Source organism: Physeter macrocephalus, chromosome 13 (assembly GCF_002837175.3).
Source record: "Physeter macrocephalus isolate SW-GA chromosome 13, ASM283717v5, whole genome shotgun sequence".
Classification (NCBI taxonomy): domain Eukaryota; kingdom Metazoa; phylum Chordata; class Mammalia; order Artiodactyla; family Physeteridae; genus Physeter; species Physeter macrocephalus.
Genome location: NC_041226.1, coordinates 24,044,816 through 24,067,707, shown reverse-complemented (window position 1 = coordinate 24,067,707; position 22,892 = coordinate 24,044,816). Strand labels below are relative to the sequence as shown.

The following is a 22,892-nucleotide window of genomic DNA, read 5'->3' as shown; positions in this document are numbered from 1 at the left end:
AGGGGGAGGAATACCTAGATCATATAGCTACGGTGAACAGAAGGGAGTGTGCAGCTTGGCCCCATCGATGTCTCCTACGGAAGGCCAAATTTCCTAGATTGGGAAATGTAACTGACCTACCTAATATATAGAAATAAAAGCAAATAATCAGGCAAAATAAGACAACGGAGGAATATTTTCAAAATGAAGGAACAAGGTAAAATCTCAGAAGGGCTAAGTGAAGTGGAGATCAGCAATCTACCCAATAAAGAGTTCAAGGTGCTTGAGGGACTTGGGAGAAGAATGGATGAACAAAGTGAAAAGTTTAACAAAGACTTAGAAAATATAAAGAAGAGACAAACAGAGCTGAAGAATACAGCGACTGCAATAAAAAAAGAAGGAATCAACAGTAGATTACATGATACAGAGGAAAGGATCAGCAAACTGGAAGACAGAGTAGTGGAGATCACTCAAGTTAAACAGAAAAAGAGAAAAGGATTTAAAAAAAATGAGGATATGTTCAGAGACCTCTGGGACAACATCAAATGTACTAACATTCTCATTATAGGCGTCCCAAAAAGAGAAGAGAGAAAGAAAGGAGTAGAGAACTTATTTGGAGACATAATATCTGAAAATTTCCCTAACCTGGGAACGGAAACAGATATCCAAGTCTAGGAAGCTCAGGGAATACCAAACAAGATAAACCCAAAGAGGTCTACACCAAGATATATTAGAATTAAAACGGCAAAAATTACAGATAAAGAGAGAATATTAAAAGCAACAAGATAAAAGCAACTAGTTACATACTAGGGAACTCACAAAGGCTATCAGCTGACATTTCAGCAGAAATTCTTCAGGTCAGAAGAGAGTGGCACAATATTTTGATAGTGATGAAGGGAAAAACCCACAACTAATAATACTTTACTGAGCAAGGCTATAATTCAGATTTGATGGAGAGATAAAGAGTTTTACAGACAAGCAAAAGCTAAAAGAGTCCAGGACCACTAAACCAGCCTTACAAGGGATGTTAAAGGAATTTCTCTAAGCAAAAAAGAAAAGAGTACAACTAGAAATATGAAAACTATAAAAGGAAAAATCTCATTGGTAAAAGCAAACATACAATAAAGCTGGAGGAATCAGGCTCCCTGATTTCAAGCTATACTACAAAGATACAGTCATTAAAACAGTATGGTACTGGCACAAAAACATACACACAGATAAAAGGAACAGAATAGAGAGCCCAGGAATGAACATATACTTATATGGGCAATTAGTCAATGACAAAGGGGGCAACAACAATACACAATGGGGATAAGACAGCCTCTTCAATAAATGGTGTTGGGAAAACTGGACACCTATATGCAAATGAATCCAACTGGACTACCTTCTCACACCACGTACAAAATAAACTAAAATTTATTAAAAACTTAAATGACCTGACATCATAAAACTCCTAGAAGAAAACATAGGCAGTATCCTCTTTGACACTGGCCTTGGCAATAACTTTCAGGAAATGTCTCCTTAGGCAAGGGAAACAAAAGCAAAAGTTTAAAAATGGGACTGCATCAAGCTAAAAAGCTTCTGCACAGTGAAGGAAATTACCAAAAAAACGCTAGCTATTGAATGGGAGAAAATATTTGCAAGTGATATATCTGGTAAGGGGTTAATATCCCAAATATATAAAACTCATACAACTCAACATCAAAAAATCAAACAACTGATTGAAAAATAGGCAGAGAACGTGAACAGACATGTTTTTCAATGAAGACATATAGATGGCAATGGACACATGAAAAAATGCTCAACATTACTAGTCATCAGAGAAATGCAAATTAAAATCACAATGAGATATCACCTCACACCTGTGAGAATGGTTATTATCAAAAAGACAATAAATAATAAGTGTTGGTGAGGATGTGGAGAAAAAGGAACCCCAGTCAACTGTTGGTGAGAATGTAAATTGGTACAGCTACTATGGAAAATAGTATGGAGGCTCCTCAAAAAATTAAAAATAGAACTACCATACTATCCAGCAATTCCACCTCTGAGCATTATTCTGACAAAAACAAAAACAGTGATTTGAAGAGATATATGTACCCCTATGTCCAATGCAGCACTATTTACAACAGGCAAGATATGGAAGCAACCATCAATAGATAAATGGATAAAGATGTGGTATACAACTCAGCCATAAAAAAGAATGAAATCTTGCCATTTGTGACAACATGGATGGACCTAGAGGGTATTATGCTAAGTGAAATAAGTCAGACAGAGAAAGACAAATGCTGTATGGTTTCACGTATACTTGGAATCTAAAAACCAAAACAAATGAATGAACATAAAAGAACAGACTCATAGATACAGAATGTAACAAAGAGGTGGTTACCAGAGAGGAGGGAGATTGGGGGATGAGTGCAATAGTTGAGGGAGATTAAGAGGTACAAAATTCCAGTTACAAAAAAAAGATGAGTCACAGGGATGAAATGTAAAGCATGGGGGATACAGATAGCTATACTGTGATATCTTTGTATGGTGACAGATGATAACCAAACATATCATAGTGATCATTTTGTAATGTACAGAAATATTGAATCACTATATTGTGTACCTGGAACTAACATAGTGATGTAGGTCAATTATACCTCAATTTTTAAAAATGTGTAAACACTGGGAGGAAATGCATAAAAATGCTAATAATGAAGGTTCTCTCGGGGGGGGGTGTTATGGGGTGATTTCTAATTTTTCCTTTATGTTTTTATGTATTTCTATTTGTCTGCAATGAACATGTATGTTTTGCTTGTAAAATTAGAAAAAAAACAATAAATGTCATCAAAAATGAAAATCTTAAAATAAAATATGGCAGTAGGTACATCCATTATTTTCTGTAGGCTTAAACTACTTCATAATAAAATTTAATATATTTTTAAATTTTGTTGTTTAAAAGAAGAATGCTGTAGAAATTCAGGCAATTAGAAGGAACCTGTCCAGTAAGTCCAATTTTCTTACTTTTGAGCCCAGAATATACAAGGCTGATTATTTTCCATCTTTAGCAAGAGGAACAATGGAGAGTTAATGTAGAAGAAGAAACTGTCCTTGATATGATGAATCACTGGCACTTTTGGCAAATGGATGGTCATTTCTAGAAGGAAGTGAATTATCTGAACATAATTATATTGAATCCTCTAGTTTTAAAAGAGTGTTTCTACTCACACACTATCCATGTAGGTTACTCTTTTTCTTCCTTACGGGGTGTGAATGTGAAGCTTTAGGGGCACAGTCAATGGATGCTACATTTTCACTGCTGCTAAAAATGTGTAATTAGAGTCTGGATTTTGAAATAACAATTTACACACGTAAAGTACTGACTAGCTGTGCAAGACCACAATTGACTTTTTATTTTTAAACTTTTCACAAAACTTCCTCTTGATTCAAAATTGCCATCAGACATTTTCTAATGTAATTAGAAAGGAAGCCACAAACATCTTAACTTTGGATCATATGTAATTTTTAGAACAGCAAGATCGAGAGAGTTTTGTTTGTTTGTTTTTAAATCAGAGTGGTAAATAAGTCTGAAACATTTCACTAGTGAGGCAAGACTCACTCGAGATATACTGTTAAACCTGAGGGGTGAAAATACATCACAGACACAAGTGGTATTACACAGCACACATTTTTCTGAAAACGTAGTCTCTGTGTATGAGGATTAGATATATACCCACAATAAGAGAGCATATTGGCCTATAATTTTCAACATTACATCCTTGTATTTTTTATTGTACGCTATTTTTCAACTGGTAGAGGAACATGGTCTCATAAAGCTAATATTTATTCTTCCATGTTTATAGAGCTAGTAGAGCACTTCAGGAAATGAGAAACTCTGAGAAGTCACATATAACTTGGCGTCCTGTGCACCAAAGAAGAGAGGACAGGAAAGTCACCATGTTTGAAAAATCGGGCTCAGGAACTCAGTTATAAAGCTTTAAATAATTAAACAACACAAGGTAAGGGAGGCCTTTGATGTTATTTCTATCTCCATAAACAGAGTCTATTTATAGATGATAAATCTTATCATGCAGGATTCTTCATTTTACTAGAGAGCAAAGAAAAAGAGTCCTTTAGTTCAGTTCCCATGTGCAACTCTGTAGTTGTTGTGTGTATTTTGTGCAAGCTAAGGAGGAGAGTAAGTGTAATCCACTGTAACAACCAAGATACCCCTACTTATAACTGTGTCTTTAAATCATGAATTCTTCTCATTTTCTTATTAAGTAACCTCTGTACTAGGGAATTCAATGATTCCTTATGTTAAGTCCAAAGAAAATAGCAGTGAATGAGAATTTGTTTTCCTATGGAAAGGTTGTGCCTGTATTACGGTAAATGTCTCAAGAGATCACACCCCTTACCAAAGCTTTTGTGGGAGAAATTTCCTGAAGCTCACTGTTTCTATGTCTTTTCCTTTTAATGGATAGCCTTACTTGAGATTTTGGAAGAATCCAGAGAAATAAAAGGCATCAAGTCATTTCCTCATTCTCTGCAGACATGAAGAATGGAGGGCAGGAATGGAGGCAGCTGCCAAAAGATAAGTGAGGGACAAGGCAGAAATGTGGATGGAGGGTGGCTGAGGGATATCGAGGCTGATGGGAGAGAGAGTTTCAGCTGCAGTGAAAGGCCCTTTGAGCTACCCGCAAACTGATTCCTGAACTACCGAGGAAGCCTGTGACACGGAGCAGAGAGCTGACCCTGGGGTGCACGATACAAAGCAAGTGAAAAACTACTCCTTTGCTACTGACCTGTTCTAGTCTTCCCTTGGATTTCAGATGCTCTACCCGCCCTTCCTCTCTCAGTGACTGAGCTGATGGTACCTTTGCAACACCAGCCCCACTGTTTCCTCTGGGGTCCGAGCCCTGTCTTTTCTGTAAGTCCCCAGAGCTGTCCACTCTCTCCTGTTTCCCTGCACTGAGTTCTGATCTTATCTTCTGAAAGTACTCTGTTCCTTCTCTCCATGTTCCCATATCAAACAACAGTGGTCTCCCCTAAACACCAAAGCAGAAATTCTGGTTCTCCAGAAGAGTATCCATATACGCACGTTGGTGTGTTTCTAGACAGCTGAAAAGCCAGTGTAGACCCAGAATTGAAGAATGATAGGGGGAAAGAGAATGGCACCCAGAGTTAAAAACTGGGGTCCAGGCCCGGCCCCACCATTTGCTCAACTCTGCCCATTTCAGCATGCTCAACTCTCACCGGCGACTCTCTGGGCTGGGCAATCCGGGTCCTCCTCTGCAGGGACAGGCAAAGGAGGTTTGAATTTGGTTATCACGTCAACTGGGGACTGGGTGGCGGGGTGCTGCTGGTCTTTAGTTCCTTGAAGGCAGGGCTACTGACCTTTCTATTGATAAAATCCATGGGCTGATCTTGCATCACAAAGAAGTATCCCCCTGAACATGTCAATAGTGGCCCCACTGAGAAACAACAATAGATGATTTTTCATGTTCCTGCAACCTGTCTATTCTCAAACTTAAGTGGAATGGAGAGAACTTAAGAGACTCAGAACAAAACTGTGGGGATAAATAAATTTGTGGACTGTACAGTTTCACAGGAAAGGTTCAGAAAAATGGGTTTCTTTCTCCTGAAGAGAAAAAGGATGACTTGAGACTTAAGTCTATGGTGATACAGGGGGACTCTGGCCAATACATTCTGTCTCCGTAAAAGAAATAAAGTGCCATGCGAGGATATCGGGAAACACTTAGGCTTTCTAGACAATGAGGTTGCTAAGAAAGGAGAATCTATATTAGGATTCAAAAGGGAAGTGGATACCTAGGTATCAAGGTCTGAAAACAAATAGTTTCTCCTTGGTTTCAGACAGTTCAAGTGGGATCTTACTTGCAGACTAGGGAAGAACATTTAGGTAACTTCTCAAGTCCTTTCCAGCACCTCTTTTTCCGTCAGACACTTGTTACATCTCTGCACACCATAACATCCTACCAAGATGACAGACTGGATAGTTAAAGATGGAGACACAACCTCCCATCCGTCCTCTCCCCCAATATGTACCACATGCCTCACCCTTCCAAGTGAATCAGTCATGGGGCCCAGCAATGAAGGGTGCAGTGGGAAAACTGGAATCTAGCCCAGCACTGCAGTGAAATCTACTTTGATTTCTCAGTAGAAGTAAGAGAATGTTTTAAAAAACCCCACAGTAGAGGGCCATTACGGGAGAAAACATTTGTCACCGTAGACAGAATAAAAGTCCAATCGAATGAAATAAATGCTGTAGAAAAAGACATGGCATTCTAGGGAAAGTACTCTGTTCCTGCTCCCTTGCTCTTCACTTAGTTTTTATCCACTCAGTGAGCCAAGCTTTATCTGCTCTCTTGCTCATTTTTCCATCTATGAAAGATGGGTGGATTAATTTCAGCCTTTAGGTAGGTCTTTGTCAGAAAGTACTTTCAGAATAAAAGTGGCTTACTTGGTACCATCTCAGAAGCAGAACACGCACTTTCAAAATAAAATGCTTGCGTTGCTGGCAAGCTCTGTCCTTAAGTGAGCAACAATACTGTTAGTGATTTTTCGAGCTGTTAACGCACACACATTAAACAACCACCACCATCACCCTGTTCTATCCTAATAAATCATAGGGTGAGGACCCCTTGGCAGGGCTAAATGAAAACATTCTGGCTACTGAGATTTTATAATTTGAAAAATGTCATAATGATAGCACTAGTTGATATTGACAAATGCAGTTTTGATTTTCAATGTTTCAAAATATAATTTATCAGCGAGGTCTTAGCTAACTAAAAGTACTTAACAAAATCTGATATATGTAGACACTCAATATAATTGTACTGGATCTATTCAGTTAGAATTTATGAACACAGAAATAAAACTTGTTTTAAGCCAACGTGGGGGATATTTTATTTCTAATATCCTTGTAACATCCCACAGAGTATCTAATAATAAGTATGAGAGGGATCGTATCAAATTTCTTCTCATTTATATCCATCTCCCAATGAAATCAAAGGATTACAATCTGTGCATAACCTACTTCCACAGTTCTTATTGCAATAGGGTATGACTATTACCCATTTAAAAACTAGCCCTCAAAATTAATAATAACTTCAGTGAGACAAATGGAAAAATTAACACAAACCTTAAGACCTCCAGCAGATCAGAAGACAAATGTGTTCTTTGGGAACTTGACTGAAACAAGGTATTCACACAACTCTTTTAAATGGAAGCTGTTCACAAAGGAAGTCCCATGGAAGACGCTGTAGCTCTGACATGCCAGATGCTTCTGGAAGGAGAAAAAAAGCACGCCATTAGGATGTGTCCAAAGTACCGTGACTGCCACTGTGGTCAGAAAGTGCTGTAGGAGCACCTACCGCTATTATTAAGATAACAGTTATTAATTGCTATTACTTTTGTACCCCCAGATCTTCTTACTCATAAACGACAGGGTGGATGGTAACCTTTCCGCACTGTGTTTAGAAACTTCTAAAGGCCAGCAGTATTTTATAACTAAGCGAACTCTGCTTTTCCCCTTATTTAACCAGACAAGGGTTGAAGGACGGTGCTCAGGGTTTGAGCGTGAAGGCGGGAACACTACTTTTCACTGAGAACCCACCAGCTGTGAGGCACTGGGCACAGGCTCTTTAATCTGAACGGTGGCCCTGCAATTAGAAGGCACCGGCCCCATTTTCCAGATAAGAAAGCTAAGGCACAGATTCCTGAAGTCAGGTTTACAACCCAGGCATCAAAGCCTAAAAGGCCTCAGGGCTGACTCTTCCCCTCATTTCACTCTGTGGCCTGTGTGATTTAGAAAAATATTTCACTTGGGGCAGCCACTATGGAGAAGAGTAAGGAGCTTCCTTCAAAAACTACAAATAGAGTTACCAAATGATCCAGCAATCCCACTCCTGGGCATGTATCCAGAAAATAAGGAAACTCTAATTCAAAAAGATACATGCACCCCCGCAATGTTCATAGCAGCACTATTTACAACAGCCAGGATATGGAAGCAACCTGAGTGTCCCTGGACAGATAAATGGATAAAAAGATGTGGCACATATATACTATGGAATATTACTCAGCCATAAAAGAGAATGAAATAATGCCCTTTGCAGCAACATGGATGGACCTAGAAATTATCATACAAAGTGAAGTCAGTCAGACAGAGAAAGACAAATATCATATGATATCACTTATATGTGGAATCTAAAACAAATGATACAAAAGAACTTATTTACAAAACTGAAATAGACTCACAGACATAGAAAACAAACCTATGGTTACCAAAGGTGCGGGGGGGAGGGATAAATTAGGAGTATGGGATCAACAGATACACACTGCTATACATAAAATAGATAAACAACAAGGACCTACGCTATAGCACAGGGAACTGTAGTCAATATCTTGTAATAACCTATAATGGAAAAGAATCTGAAGAAGTATATATACAACTGAATCACTTTGCTCAACACCAGAAGCTAACACATCATTGTAAATCAACTACACTTCAATAAAAAAAGAAAAATATTTCATAAACAGAAATATTATTGACAAGAGAACAGGTAATGCTGCAATATACTAAAGTAACTCACATACTACTAAATTGATCAAGAAAATTCCTCTCCTCATTTGCTTTAGTTTTATATCAGACATTGTCTTATTGAGTCAGGCCCCAGAGACATACAGACAGCCAACTTCAAGCAGTGCACTTCCTCTCCCACCTTCCTCCTTACGCAAAGAGAGCTCTTTGGAAACCCAGTGGTGCCCATGGGTTGCGGGGCAGGTTTGTGTGCTGTGTGACATCAAGGAGATAGCAATGCAAACGGCCCATCTTCCTCTGATGCCTCCATGTGACCCACAGCGCCTTCGTCGTCCCAGTGAAAGAGAACATCACCTTTCCCTAAGGGGAACTGCATCCCTGATGCAACCAGGAATGGAGCCTGCGTCTTCTGTGGATGTCTCTGAGTGATAGGACTGCACCTCCTCGTAGCTATATCCATCTTAACAGCTAAGGGGTGGCTGACAAGTCTCGGCAGGGCTCTGTCTAGATCTCCGTTCTCATTTTTAGTCAAAAATCTACATGTTTTGGGTTGTTCCATTGTCAACAGCTTACTCTCCACCAGCTGTCCCAGCACCCACTCTTACAGCATGTTTCAGGGTCACTGCCCACCAATCAATCACTTCAAAATTCCCCTCAAAGTGCCAGCTTTTAATGCCACAGCCTTCTGTATGAGCCTTGGAACTTCTAGGTCATAACCACACTATACTTGGGAAGCTCCTCGGAAAGGCTAGAGAAGGATAAAGCAGAAAGGTCACATGTAACTTTAAAAAATTTTTATTTTAATTTAGGCAACAAAAGCTTAAGGAATGAATAAAGAAACAAGGAAGAAAAATTGATAGTTTTCAGAGCTCTGCAGAACTGGAGCCTAGGATTATTACGTGGGGAAAAAAAAAAGAGAACAGAGACAAACAGAGCCAGTTTATCTTTGCATAATAGAAGGAAGAAGAGCTTGACAAAGAACAGGGAATGAAAATATCTGGATCATGGAATCTAACCTAAATGACGGGAACACAAAATGAATAGAAACTCTTCTTAAAATCTCACATACTAGCTTTCTGATTTCCTCACATCCCTTAAAAACAAAGTTTCAGGTGGTATGCCTAAATGTGTAGACCCTGTTTCCCATAAAACCTCGACGGCAATTTCCAAACATTCACTCAACCACTGTTTACTGCACACTTCTTTTATGCATACTTCTTTTATTTTTTAAATTTTTATTGAAATATAGTTGATTTATAATGTTGTGTTAGTTTCAGATGTATAGCAACATGATTCAATTATACATATATATATAAATATATATATTCTTTTTTACATTCTCTTCCATTATAGGTTATTACAAAATATTGAGCATAGTTCCCCGTGTTATACAGTGGGTCCTTGTTAGTTATCTACTTTATATAGAGTAGTGTATGTATTTTAATCCTAAACTCCTAATTTATCCCTCTCCCCCTTTCCTCTTTGGTAACCATAAATTTGTTTTCTATGTCTGTGAGTCTATTTCTGTTTTAAAAATAAGTTCATTTGTATCCTTTTTTTAGAGTCCACATATAAGTGATATCATACGATATTTGTCTTACTCTAAGCCAGACAGAGAAAGACAAATATCATAGTGCATACTTCTGAGTCAGTCAATATGTCACAAAATTCCAGGAATACTGATAAAAGCAAGAGAGTCTTTCCCTCAAGGACGTTACTGCTTTGGAAGCGGATGCAACTTGGACATCAAAAATTATGAGAAGGTGGTACTAATACGTGTTTGAAAGAATGGGGTCTGGATCAGACTGCCTAGGGTTGTTCTTGCTTCATCACTTACTAGCTGTAGGATCTTGGGCAAGGTATTTAAACTCTTTAACCTTGGCTTCCTCATCTGCAAAATGCAGAAATGATATACTTCCCACGTAGGCTGCTGTGAGCATTAAGTAAGATAACCTATACAAACTGCTTGGCACAATAAGGGGTGCATGGTAAGAAGTCATCAATTGTTAGGAAGGAGTAGTAGTGCTGTTACATAACAGAGCATGATGATGTCAGCGAGGGCAAAAGGTCTCTGAAACTTTGAAAGGGCTGGCAATCCTCTTTCTCAGGGATGAGGGGACTCAAGAAGGCTCCAGTAAGGAAGGTAGCATTCAAGATCAACCATAACTAAACACACACAAATAACTATGCTTTCACAGAAATCCTCTAATGATAATTGAAAAGCTAGAAAATGAGCTACTTTAGAAAAAAAATAGGTCCATGAAATTAGACATTATTTTCCAGGATTTGGTGTGAAAGTAGATATCTACCATAACAACATAGCCAGGGAACGATACAAAGAAGAAAATCTATGTATTGCTACCAAGAAAGATACAATATCCCACTGGGTCCTATTCTATTCAACTGTAATCCAAAATGACACCAGGGCTTTTTAGTGGAATTGGCAAGCTCTAGCACACCAGTTTAAAACTTAGCCTCAAATTTAAGTCACAGGGCTTGTGACTCAAATCTCCAATGTGACCTTTACTGGGTATTGTTCAAGGAAACATGCCTGTCACTGCGCAGAGAAACTATATGCCCTTTTATCCTGGAAAGTATGATGAAAAGATGCACTATATTGTTATAAGCACAGAGCCACAAAAGGATTCTGGCTTTGATTCTCTAGAAGCAATGAAAACAAAGACTCTATTTGATTTTGTATCATTCATGTAGAAATGCTGTCTTATCACATTAATGAGCATTCCTATTTCCCCCATATTCTGGACTTTATTTAATTCAAAAGAAGCTTGGCAGGAATCTCATCATTTATGGATTTAAAATATAATGCCTCTGACTAAATCCCTTTTTCAAGGGCTTACTGAGCCACGCTACTTGTCTTTGTCAGACCCACAGGATATTGTACTGAACAGTACAGCTAAAAGCACACAGGGACTTGAATTCTCTCACCCCTTCTCTGCTTCCCAGCCCTGGGAGGTCTGCTTAAAGAGAGGGACCTTGCAAAAGACGTGGTGTCATCATTCCTTCCTCACCCTTCTTTATCCCTTCCACTGAATTAGGAAATCCTATCAACTCCTCTTCCCATTGATCCATCTCATGACATCACATTTCATGTACTACCATATGCTTTTTGCTGGTGTTCCTTCTTGTAGCTCATCCTACAAGCAGTCAAAAGATCTGGCATCTTCTTTGACTGGTCTATGGTGGTGAGAAATAAATATCAGAATAAAAAAATGAAAGAATGAATGCATAAATGAAATATTTTTAAAAATGTAACTCTAATTATATTCATCCACTACTCAAGAACTTACCACGGCTCCCTATTTTCTTAAGGATCAGATCTACATCCTCATTAGGAATACCTGTTCCCACCATCCTCTCTAACCTTAAAATAGACTATTTATGACCCAAACCCTTGGGTCAGTTAGAAATAGTTTGCTCATTATATTATAGTGAATCTCAAGTAGGGATGCATCGTAATTACCCAGGTCAACTAAATTGGAATCACCGGAGGAAAATCCTCACTATATGCATTTTTTTTTTTTTTTTTTTTTTTTGGCGTTACATGGGCCTCTCACTGCTGTGGCCTCTCCCGTTGCAGAGCACAGGCTCCGGACGTGCAGGCTCAGCGGCCATGGCTCACGGGCCCAGCCGCTCCGCGGCATGTGGGATCCTCCCGGACCGGGGCACGAACCCGGGTCCCCTGCATCGGCAGGCATACTCCCAACCACTGCGCCTCCAGGGAAGCCCACTATTTGTGTTTTTTAAATGCTCCACAGGTGATTCAGATGTACATCACTTGTTAGCAACTGCTGCTGTGTCTCCTCCTCCTCTAGGTGTATGAACCCACCTAGAACAGCACACGGAAGCCTCACCTTTTTTAAAAATACACTTATTTATTTATTTTTGGCTGCATTGGGTGTTTGTTGTCGTGCACGGGCTTCTCACTGCGGTGGCTTCCCTTGTTGTGGAGCACCGGCTCTAGGCGCACGGGCTTCCGTAGCTGTGGCTCGCGGGCTCTAGAGCGCAGGCTCAGCAGTGGTGGCGCGCGGGCTTAGTTGCTCTGGGGCATGTGGGGATAGCCTCACCTTTTCAGTGAATCTTCCTAGGCCATAACAATATTCCATCCCTTCTCTAGTTTCTCATCATAGAGTTAAAACATTTCAAACTAGAAAGGATCTTCCATTGATTCTCTTGATTGACTCTGTACTAGTATTCACACCCTTGTGTAATCCCCTCTCCTTCCCCACCTTGAGTGTGGGCTAGACCTAGTGTCTTCTGATGAACAGAGTATGGCAGAAGGGATGGGAAGTGACCTCTCTCTTGCCCTGACTCTAATGATGCCAGCTGCCATGTTGTGAAGTGCTCTATGGAGAGGGCCATTTGGCAAGGGACTGAGGCCCTCCGTCTACCCACCTGTGGGCAACTGAACCCTGCCAACAGTCACTGAGGGAACTTGGAAATGGATCCTGCTGCAGTTGAGCAGGGTGAACTGCAGATCCTGCCCCAGTTGTAATAACTGTGAGTCTGGCCGACACCTTGATTGAAGCCTTGTGAGAGACCATGAGCTGGAAGGACCCCTCCAAGCCATGGCCAGATTCTTGACTGTGATGGTTAATATTATGTGTCAATTTGGCTAGGCCACGGTACCCAGATATTTGGTCAGACACCAGTCAGATGTTACTGTGAAAGTATTTTTTAGATGAAATTAAGATTTAAATCAGTACACACTGAGTAAAGCACATTATCCTGTGTAATATTGGTGGGTCTCATCCAGTCAGACGAGGGCCTTAAAAGAAAACAAGCTGAGATCTCCCAAGAAAGAGGTTATTATGCCTGCAGACTGCCTTTGGACTTGAGCTGAAACATAACTCCTTCTTGGATCTCCAGCCTGCCCTGCAGATTTTGGACTTGCCAGCCTCCATAATCACGTGAGCTAATTCTTTGAAATAAAGTTCTCTATAAAATAGATGGGTAAAGATATATACCTGTATATCTCTCTATATTTGTGTATATATATATTTGCGTGTATAGATATATACACTACACACACACACACACACACACAAACACCCTGTTCTGTTTCTCTGGGGAATCTGCTAAATTTCAGGGTAATTTGTTAAGCAGCAATACATAGCTAATATGAGACTCCTCCCCCTCCACAGCACTATTACTTTTTAAATTCCTCTCTAATTAGGGCCTTCAAGCTCTGTCAAGGTAGGTACCACGTTCACCATGCTTGCAACCAAACCTACAGCTCCCAGTATTGTGCCTGGTATATGGCAGGTGCCCAATACATATTTGTTAAATAAACTAGTCAGTGATAAAGCTTTAGCAGCAGTGTCTTCCTATAACCAAAAAATAAATAAAAACAAAAAAACGAAATACTAAACAAAACAAAAAACAATGCAACAATTCCCCAACTAAGATTCTTACTGTCTACAAGTACAGGTACCTTCACAAGAGGTACAAATTAGTGTGAAATTTTTAAGGTGACACATATATCCGTTTACTAGTGAGCAAAAAAGTAAAGATGAGGAGAACTGAGACACATTTGGAGACTGGAGTGGAGATTTTATGGAGCTGGAGAATAAGACTAGAGTGTGAATTCCAGAATAACACATTTGAAATTTTGTTGACTGGCTGAGAGCTATTGCAAGTGTTTTTGTTTCAGGTGGATTTTGACTAGGAGTGTGTTTTTGAAGATAAATGTGGCATCAGTGTTCAGAATAAGAAAAAAAAAAGGAGAGGACTATTGCTAACAGAGTGAATTAGAGAGATAGGTGTGAAAATACAAAGGAAGGCCCAGATGGAAGAAAAAGCAGAGAATAGAGGAAATTCCATGAATTAGATGGAATTCATGATAAAAGAGAAGAAACAGTCAAAGATTATAAGAATATTTTAAGCCTGGGTTTGGCGAAAATTGTAAGAACACTGACAGAATGTGGAAATTCACGGGGGGAAACTGCTGTGTGTCTCCATGCCCAGGAGAGTGGAAAGCAATAATCAAAGCTGCTTTAAGATTTAGAAAAGTCACATTCCTTCCTATGATTATGAATATTGAAAACTCAAGGTCTGATAAATCCCCAAAGATCAGTACAGAATATCAAAGACTATGTTCTCAATTTTTTTCAACTGTGATGTAATTTACATACAGTAAAATACACAGATTTTAAGTGTACATTTCAGTGAGCTCTGTCAAATGTAACCAATACAATAGTTAAGATAATGACCATTTTCATCACTCCAGAAAGTTCCTTTCCAGTCAAGCCATTCCAAAAGGGAGTTCTGGTTTCTATCACCATTGATATCTTTGCCTATACTTGAACTTCATATATATAGAATCATACATTCTAAGTTATTTTTTGTCTGGCTTCCTTTGCACAACACAGTGATTATGTATTATTTTGTATCCTGCAACTATCATTCTTTTTATATATCACTGCATTCTATTTCTAATTGTGGGTTAAATATTCTTGTGTCCATGGTCATGACAGATATCAGTGTGTATTTTTTTAATAGTGCCCTTATCAGAACTTGGTATTAAAGTAGTACAGATCTCAGAAAATGACCTAGGAAGTGTACTACTCTATTTTCTGTATTTACCTAAGATTAATTTTATTTCTTCCTCAAATATTGGAAGGAATTCACTAGTAATACCATCTGGATCTGGAGGGTTTTTTTCTTTTTTTTTTGGTTGTTGCTGTGGGAATGTTCAAGTCAATCAATTAATTCAACAAATACAGAGCTAGTCTTATTTTCTATTTCTTCTTGTAACAGTTTTAGTTGATCTTCGTCTTACTAAACAAGAAATTTTGTCAACTTCATCTAAGATGATTTTGTCTCTTACTACTTCTCACACCCTAAAATAACAGTTCCTGCACTTCTTTTTTTTCCTTTCCACTTCACTTGACTAAACTAGATCCACCTCTCTAGGTTTCCTTTCTTGATATATTCAGATTAATGTTATTTTTTTCCTCTTCTGTGAGCTTCTCCAGTCCTTACTAATTTAATCTTGTACTGCCTTGTATTTTCCATTATCTTTCATTAGTTTATTTTACCTCTGAAAATAGATTATAGAATTCTTGAAGGCAGAAATTATACCTTAAACTTCATTGTTCCCCATGGCAACTAGCATATTCATTCAACATTAAATAAATATTTATGAGATTACTGATTTTTCCACTCTGTGGGTTAGTTTAAACATCTACTGTGGATGAGTTTGGAGCACCTTATATAGTGCCAGGAAGCATGGAGTGTTAAAAAATAATGATAGTAACAGAAACTAACATTGGGCATGTCAAAAGGCATAGGAGCCAACCTGAAAGAACTTCCAATGGCCAAAACTGGAAAAATTTGAGAAACAAAACAAATAATTATAGTACCAGACCATATAACCCAAAGAAAAAAAAATAGTATGAGTTCAGAATCCTATAAATAAATGATTGAATAAATAAATAAATGGGAGAGAAGAGACTAGTCTTCCTTACAGACTAGGTAGAAAATGTAGAGGGTATGTATGCTTCAGCAGTACATGGGATTAAAGTGAGAAAGATGAAGACACGGATCCCAGGAAGATTAATGCAAGACAAGATGCCTAGATAACAGTTGCTCCAGTATGGGACAGCAGGAAGTATCTAGGAAAAGGGAGTATTGCAAAGAAGCTGAAAGTACTTAAGGATGCCATAAAGACAGATTATGGAAAGAAAAATAAAAACAATTAGAAACTCTAGGAAAAACAGATAGCTACAAAAAAATAAGGCAATGTAATCACAGTATACTACTTCAGTCAACAGTGAATAATAATGCTTACATATTCATAATAATTTTTTATTGAGGTTTTTAACCTTTAGAGTCAATCTACTGACAAAATGCTAAAGTCTTAATATGATTAAAAAGAGAATATAAATGATTCAACCTTAGTAGTGTAAAATTAAAAGCACAAGTGAGCAAAACTAGAAAATATTAAAGGGAGAAGTTACGGAAAGTGTAATAATCTCATCTTATGAGGTAAGAAATCATTAGATACTGTCTGTAGTTAATAAGATAGAAATATAGGAATAAATATATTATTTAAAAATATGTAGGTAACAAAAGAAGAACTAAAAATGGTAGTATATTGAGAGTGGGATAGTAGTAGTACAAATAATCTAGATCCTTATTTATCATAATAGTCAATATATTAATATCTAAATTTGACAAATCAACAAATGGTGATTATACACGTACACACACACGACACAGCCAATATCCCAAATATATTTAGAGCTACAGCATCAAAAGTATAAACAGAGAAACATACAAAAGAATTATAAGCTTTTCTCTGAAAGATTTAAAATTCTTTCAATTTTTAAAAGTATATATATGTATATATATGCATTTTATTGATAAAAATAAATATTTTTGAAATAGTAAACATTTTGAAGGTGAAATATTTATTAACATTAAAAAAAATCTACGTGGAAATCATCCCATTAGACTATGCTTCATAGTGTAGCCCTTAACGTTTAAATAATGATATTTTAGAAATTAAAATAGTACATTTTAAAGTCTCAAATAGAAATGTCTTCTACAAATCCTATCTTATGGCAGGCCATATCACAGAAATATTTCAGAATACATGACAAAATAGCCTACTTTAGGGACATTAGGTGTTGATGAAATTAAAAAACTGTGGTTAAAATATTTATGAAAAATATATGAGGTGGGTAAATGCCTGTCCTTCATGACTCTTCATGATGGCATCTGACACATATCAGAGAAAAAGGGGCACCTTGGTCTCTCACTCACTAACAACAATGAAAAACTCCTTAAACTGGAGCCATCCTGAAATACCCTGAGTCTGTCATTTATTCCCTCTGTGATTGCCAATATATGAAATGATAGTGTCCATCAGAATCAGGGTTTGTGAACTACACCCCTGGCTTTCATTTCTAGGTGACAATACCTCCACTATCAAACATGGTAAAGCTCAAAAGACTTTAGACATAGTGGAACACCACGGAACTTATTCCCCTTGAAATTTGGGATGTACCTGATGTTGGCATGAATTTGAATTTTCTGGATATAATAAACTACTCTGTGATACAGATTTGGAAAAAGTAAAAATGAAGTGAAAAACTTTAAAAGGAGACAAATGTCATAATACAAAAGATTGTATCGTCTGTGGATGGTATTCTCATTCATCTTCAAATTTCCTTTGCTCCATGTCCAAACATTTCAAATAAAGAATTTTTCCAATATCATTTGATACAGGCAAACATCTGAAATTCAACAGCAGACTTTAAATACTTCCAATCTTGTAGGAGTTTTAAAAATGAATGCTGAAATATGCAGGCTTTTTTTCCACCCTTCCTGAATGAGAATTTTCCAGCTGCTGCTAAGTTTCCAGACATATGTTCTCAGGGTTGGAGAGTCATACTACATGTATATTCTTTTTTAGCAAAAATTAGGGCTCGGAAAGCTTGACAAGCAGTAATGGACTTCAGATATCCGTTGGAAGTCTTTATGGGAAGAGTTTATCTGTGTGTGCATGTGCGTGTGTGTCTGTGTATACATATACATATACATCTAGAAGAGGGAAGTCACCAAAATGTTTTTGCAATAGAATAACAACCAAAAAAGTATATAATATATAAATGTTATAAGATCCCCTTCCTATGAATGAAATCAGAGCTTAAAGAGCCTTGAGATCATGGCATGTGAATTTTCACAAGCCTTCTAGAATCAGGAAAGAACAAGATGTTGCCACCCTGCCTGCCTGCACTGCCTTTCTGAAGCATTCACATGTAGCAATGGTTGTTACTAACATTATAATTACTACGCAGTCCTTTTAAGTAGATGAGTTCCAGTAGAGTGAGTTCCGTGTCTCATTTACTACGGTGTCCCATCTTCTGGAAGAGAATCTGACATGTAACAGGTATTTTGTAAATTCTGTGCATTAATAACAACCTTTGAATTTTATTGTATTTACAGAGCAAAGGAGCAAGTTGAAGTGAAAGAGCTTTGCAAATTCTCAAACACTCGAAGATGCCAGTGATGGCTGGCGATATTCTGCATAATCCAATCCCCTGTTGGGGACGGCTCCTAAGGGCTCTGACAAAGCCATTCCCTGCACTTTGAATTCTAATGCACCTACAGAGGTGAGAGACAGAATCATGCAGTTGTTTGGAGTATAAACTCTGGAACCAGGCTGCCTGGGTTCAAATTCCACCTCTGCAACTGACTTACTGGCTGTATGACCTTGAGCGAGTTATTTCACTGCTTTATACTTTGTTGGCTCATCTGTCAGTTGGGAGATAACAGTACCTAACTTACATGGCTGTTGTGAGAATTAAATGGGTTACTTTACATAACTCACTGAAAAAGGGCCTGGCACACAGAAAGCATTAAGTAGTGCTGCTGGTGCTGATGCTACTCTTCCTATTATTGGGTTGGCCAAAAAGTTTGTTCGGGTTTCTCCATAACATGAAAAACCCGAACAAACTTTTTGGCCAATCCAATACTACAGGGAAGCGGAAAAAGTATGAGGAAATTAGGTCATGTCCATACTGTGATTTTTAAAAAAATTTTTACCAGGGCCATACAAGGATAGAGTTTACATCCCTGAATTCCTCTGAATATTCAACTTGATGTCCTATTCCACATATTTAGCTCCTTAAAGAGCCCAGTGGAACTACAGCTTAGTAAGGTATATGTTTTGGATAAAACATGGATATTAGTTGAGGCATTTAATCATGGAGGCAGCTTCAGGGTCTCTGTTCACCCTGTGCATGGTTTTCAAAGCACATGGCTGAATGTGTTTTCTCTTTCATGCAGGCCTTTTAAAATGATGTGGACAAGACAAGCTTCTTTATACATAAAACTATTTTAATTTTTATTGAGATTTGCTTTAGGAAGGTTCTTAGTGTTGGTAAGCTGACACATTTTCTGACAGCAATTTCATTCAGAAGAGTTTAGTTTATGATTACTGTACACATGATGGAGTTTGTGCAGTTATATTTATATTGACTCTTCGCTCCATTAGTACTGAAATCCAGATGTCACTTTACTTCAATGCAAACATAACAGATTGACCTGAATTCTTCCAGAGACTTAAAAGGAAAAATCCCAAACAAAACAACACACCACTTCTGAACTACACTGTGATGTGAGCAAGACCTTTCAGTTAGAACTTACTAAAATTAGGTCAAGGGGTTCTCTTGGGGGGGGGGGGAAGTAGTTTGCCAAAGAAATTCTAAAATTTCCAAAATAAAGCATAAAGCAACATGCCATTTCACTGATTCTTATTTATGCTTTTATAGTGCTTTGGGAAATGTCAGACCATTGGTCTGCATCATTTCATCTCCTTGTAGGGGAAAACACTGTCACCAGCAGCTGCTGCTTCAAACTATAATAATCTTGCAGGTTTGTTCTAAGAGATCCCCAGAAATTTCCTTCCCATGGGTGACAATGCTAGTACACTAGTGTAAAGTTTAGAACTGTGTGTGTGTCTGTGTGAGTGTGATTTATCTTTTTATAAGATCAGGGTGAGCTTTTCTATTACTAGGAGGTCCAAAGATGGCTATTCATATTTAAACCACTGCAAACAGTTACTTAAAAATCTTTCTAGCAACTAACTGCTGAACAATCATCAACAGGAAGACACCGGAACTCAGCAAAAAAGATACCCCACATCTAAAGTCAAAGAAGAAGCCACAATGAGACGGTAGAAGGGGCACAATCACAATAAAATCAAATCCCATAACTGCTGGGTGGGTGACTCACAAAATGGAGAACACTTATACCACAAAAGTCCCCCCACTGGGGTGAAGGTTCTGAGCCCCACGTCAGGCTTCCCAACCTGGGGGTCCAGCAACGGGAGGAGGAATTCCTAGAGAATCATACTTTGAACGCTAGTGGGATTTGATTACAGGACTTGACAGGACTGGGGGAAACAGAGACTCCACTCTTGGAGGGCACACACAAAGGAGTGTGTGCATCAGGACCCAGGGGAAGGAGCAGTGACCCCATAGGAGACTGAACCAGACCTACCTGCTAGTGTTGGAGGGTCTCCTGCAGAGGCGGGGGGTGGCTGTGTCTCACTGTGAGGACAAGGACACTGGCAGCAGAAGTTCTGGGAAGTATTCCTTGGCCTGAGCCCTCCCACAATCTGCCATTATCCCCACCAAAGAGCCCGGGTATGCTCCAGTGTTGGGTCGCCTCAGGCTAAACAACCAACAGGGAGGGAACCCAGCCCCACCCATCAGCAGACAAGCAGATTAAACTTTTACTGAGCTCTGCCCACCAAAGCAAAAGCTAGCTATACCCACCACCGGTCCCTCCCATCAGGAAACTTGCACAAGCCTCTTAGATAGCCTAATCCACCAGAGGGCAGACAGCAGAAGCAAGAAGAACTACAATCCTGCAGCCTGTGGAACAAAAACAACATTCACAGAAAGATAGACAAGATGAAAAGACAGAGGGCTATATATACCAGATGAAGGAACAAGATTAAACCCCAGAAAAACAACTAACTGAAATGGAGATAGGCAACCTTCCAGAAAAAGAATTCAGAATAATGATAGTGAAGATGATCCAGGACCTTGGAACAAGAATGGAGGCAAAGATCGTGAAGATGCAAGAAATGTTTAACAAAGACCTAGAAGAATTAAACAACAGAGATGAACAATACAATAACTGAAATGAAAAACACACTAGAAGTCGTAATATTGAGGCCCTTAACCAAGATGGTGGAGTAGAAGGACGTGCTCTCACTCCCTCTTGTGAGAACACCAGAATCACAACTAGCTGCTGGACAATCATGAACAAGAAGACACTGGAACTCACCAAAAAAGATACCCCACATCCAAAGACAAAGAAGAAGCCACAATGAGTTGGTAGGAGGGGTGCAATCACAGCAAAATCACATCTCATAACTGCTGGGTGGGTGACTCACAAACTGGAGAACACTTCTACCACAGAGGTCCACGCACTGGAGTGAAGGTTCTGAGCCCCACATCAGGCTTCCCAACCTGGGAGTCTGGCAATGGGAGGAGGAATTCCTAGAGAATCAGACTTTGAAGCCTAGTGGGATTTGATTGCAGGACTTCAACAGGACTGGGGGAAACAGAGACTCCACTCTTGGAGGGCACACACAAAGGAGTGTGCACATCGGGACCCAGGGGAAGAAGCAGTGACCCCAGGGGAGACTGACCCAGACCAACCTGGTAGTGTTGGAAGGTCTCCTGCAGAGGCGGGGGTGGCTGTGGCTCACCGTGGGGACAAGGACACTGGCAGCAGAAGTTCTGGGAAGTACTCCTTAGCATGAGCCCTCTCAGAGTCGGCCATTAGCCCCACCAAAGAGCCCAGATAGGCTTCAGTGTTGGGTTGCCTCAGGCCAAACAACCAACAGGGAGGGTACCCAGCCCCACCCATCAGCAGTCAAATGGATTAAAGTTTTACTGAGCTCTGCCCACCAGAGCAAAAGCTAGCTCTACCCACCACCAGCCCCTCCCATCAGGAAACTTGCACAAGCCTCTTAGATAGCCTAATCCACCAGAGGGCAGACAGCAGAAGCAAGAAGAACTACAATCCTGCAGCCTCTGGAACAAAAACCACATTCACAGAAAGATAGACAAGCTGAAAAGGCAGAGGGCTATATACCAGATGAAGGAACAAGATAAAACCCCAGAAAAACAAGTAAATGAAATGGAGATAGGCAACCTTCCAGAAGAAGAATTCGGAATAATGGTAGTGAAGATGATCCAGGACCTCAGAACAAGAATGGAGGCAAAGATAGAGAAGACGCAAGAAATATTTAACAAAGACTTAGAAGAATTAAAGAACAAACAAACAGAGATGAACAATACAATAACTGAAATGAAAACTACACTAGAAGGAATCAATAGCAGAATAACTGAGGCAGAAGAAGGGATAAGTGACCTGGAAGAAAGAATGGTGGAATTCACTGCTGCAGAACAGAATAAAGGAAATAGAATGAAAAGAAATGAAGACAGCCTAAGAGACCTCTGGTACAACATTAAACACAGCAACATTCGCATTATAGGTGTCGAAACTCTACAAGCCAGAAAGGAGTGGCATGATATACTTAAAGTGATGAAAAGGAAGAAAGTACAAGCAAGATTACCCTACCCAGCAAGGATCTCATTCAGATTCTGTGGAGAAATCAAAAGCTTTACAGACAAGCAAAAGCTAAGAGAATTCAGCACCACCAAACCAGCTCTACAACAAATGCAAAAGAAACTTCTCTAAGTGGGAAACACAAGAGAAGAAAAGGCCTAACAAAAACAAACCCAAAACAATTAAGAAAATGGTCATAGGAACATACATATCGATAATTACCTTAAACGTGAATGGATTAAATGCTCCAACC

The 22,892-nt window shown here is 39.0% G+C and overlaps 1 protein-coding gene across 19 annotated transcripts in view; it reads right to left on the bottom strand.

Moving 5' to 3' along the window:
• The window catches only part of ENOX1 (ecto-NOX disulfide-thiol exchanger 1), a 657,005-nt gene that overhangs the window by 318,222 nt on the left and 315,891 nt on the right, over positions 1–22,892 (bottom strand). For 18 of the 19 annotated variants that reach the window (XM_028497884.2, XM_028497886.2, XM_028497888.2 and 15 more), the window contains one exon: positions 7,124–7,267. The gene's annotated coding sequence lies outside the window, so the exon portion shown is untranslated. The remainder of the gene's footprint in view (positions 1–7,123; positions 7,268–22,892) is intronic. The other variant, XM_055089620.1, reaches the window with a different exon arrangement.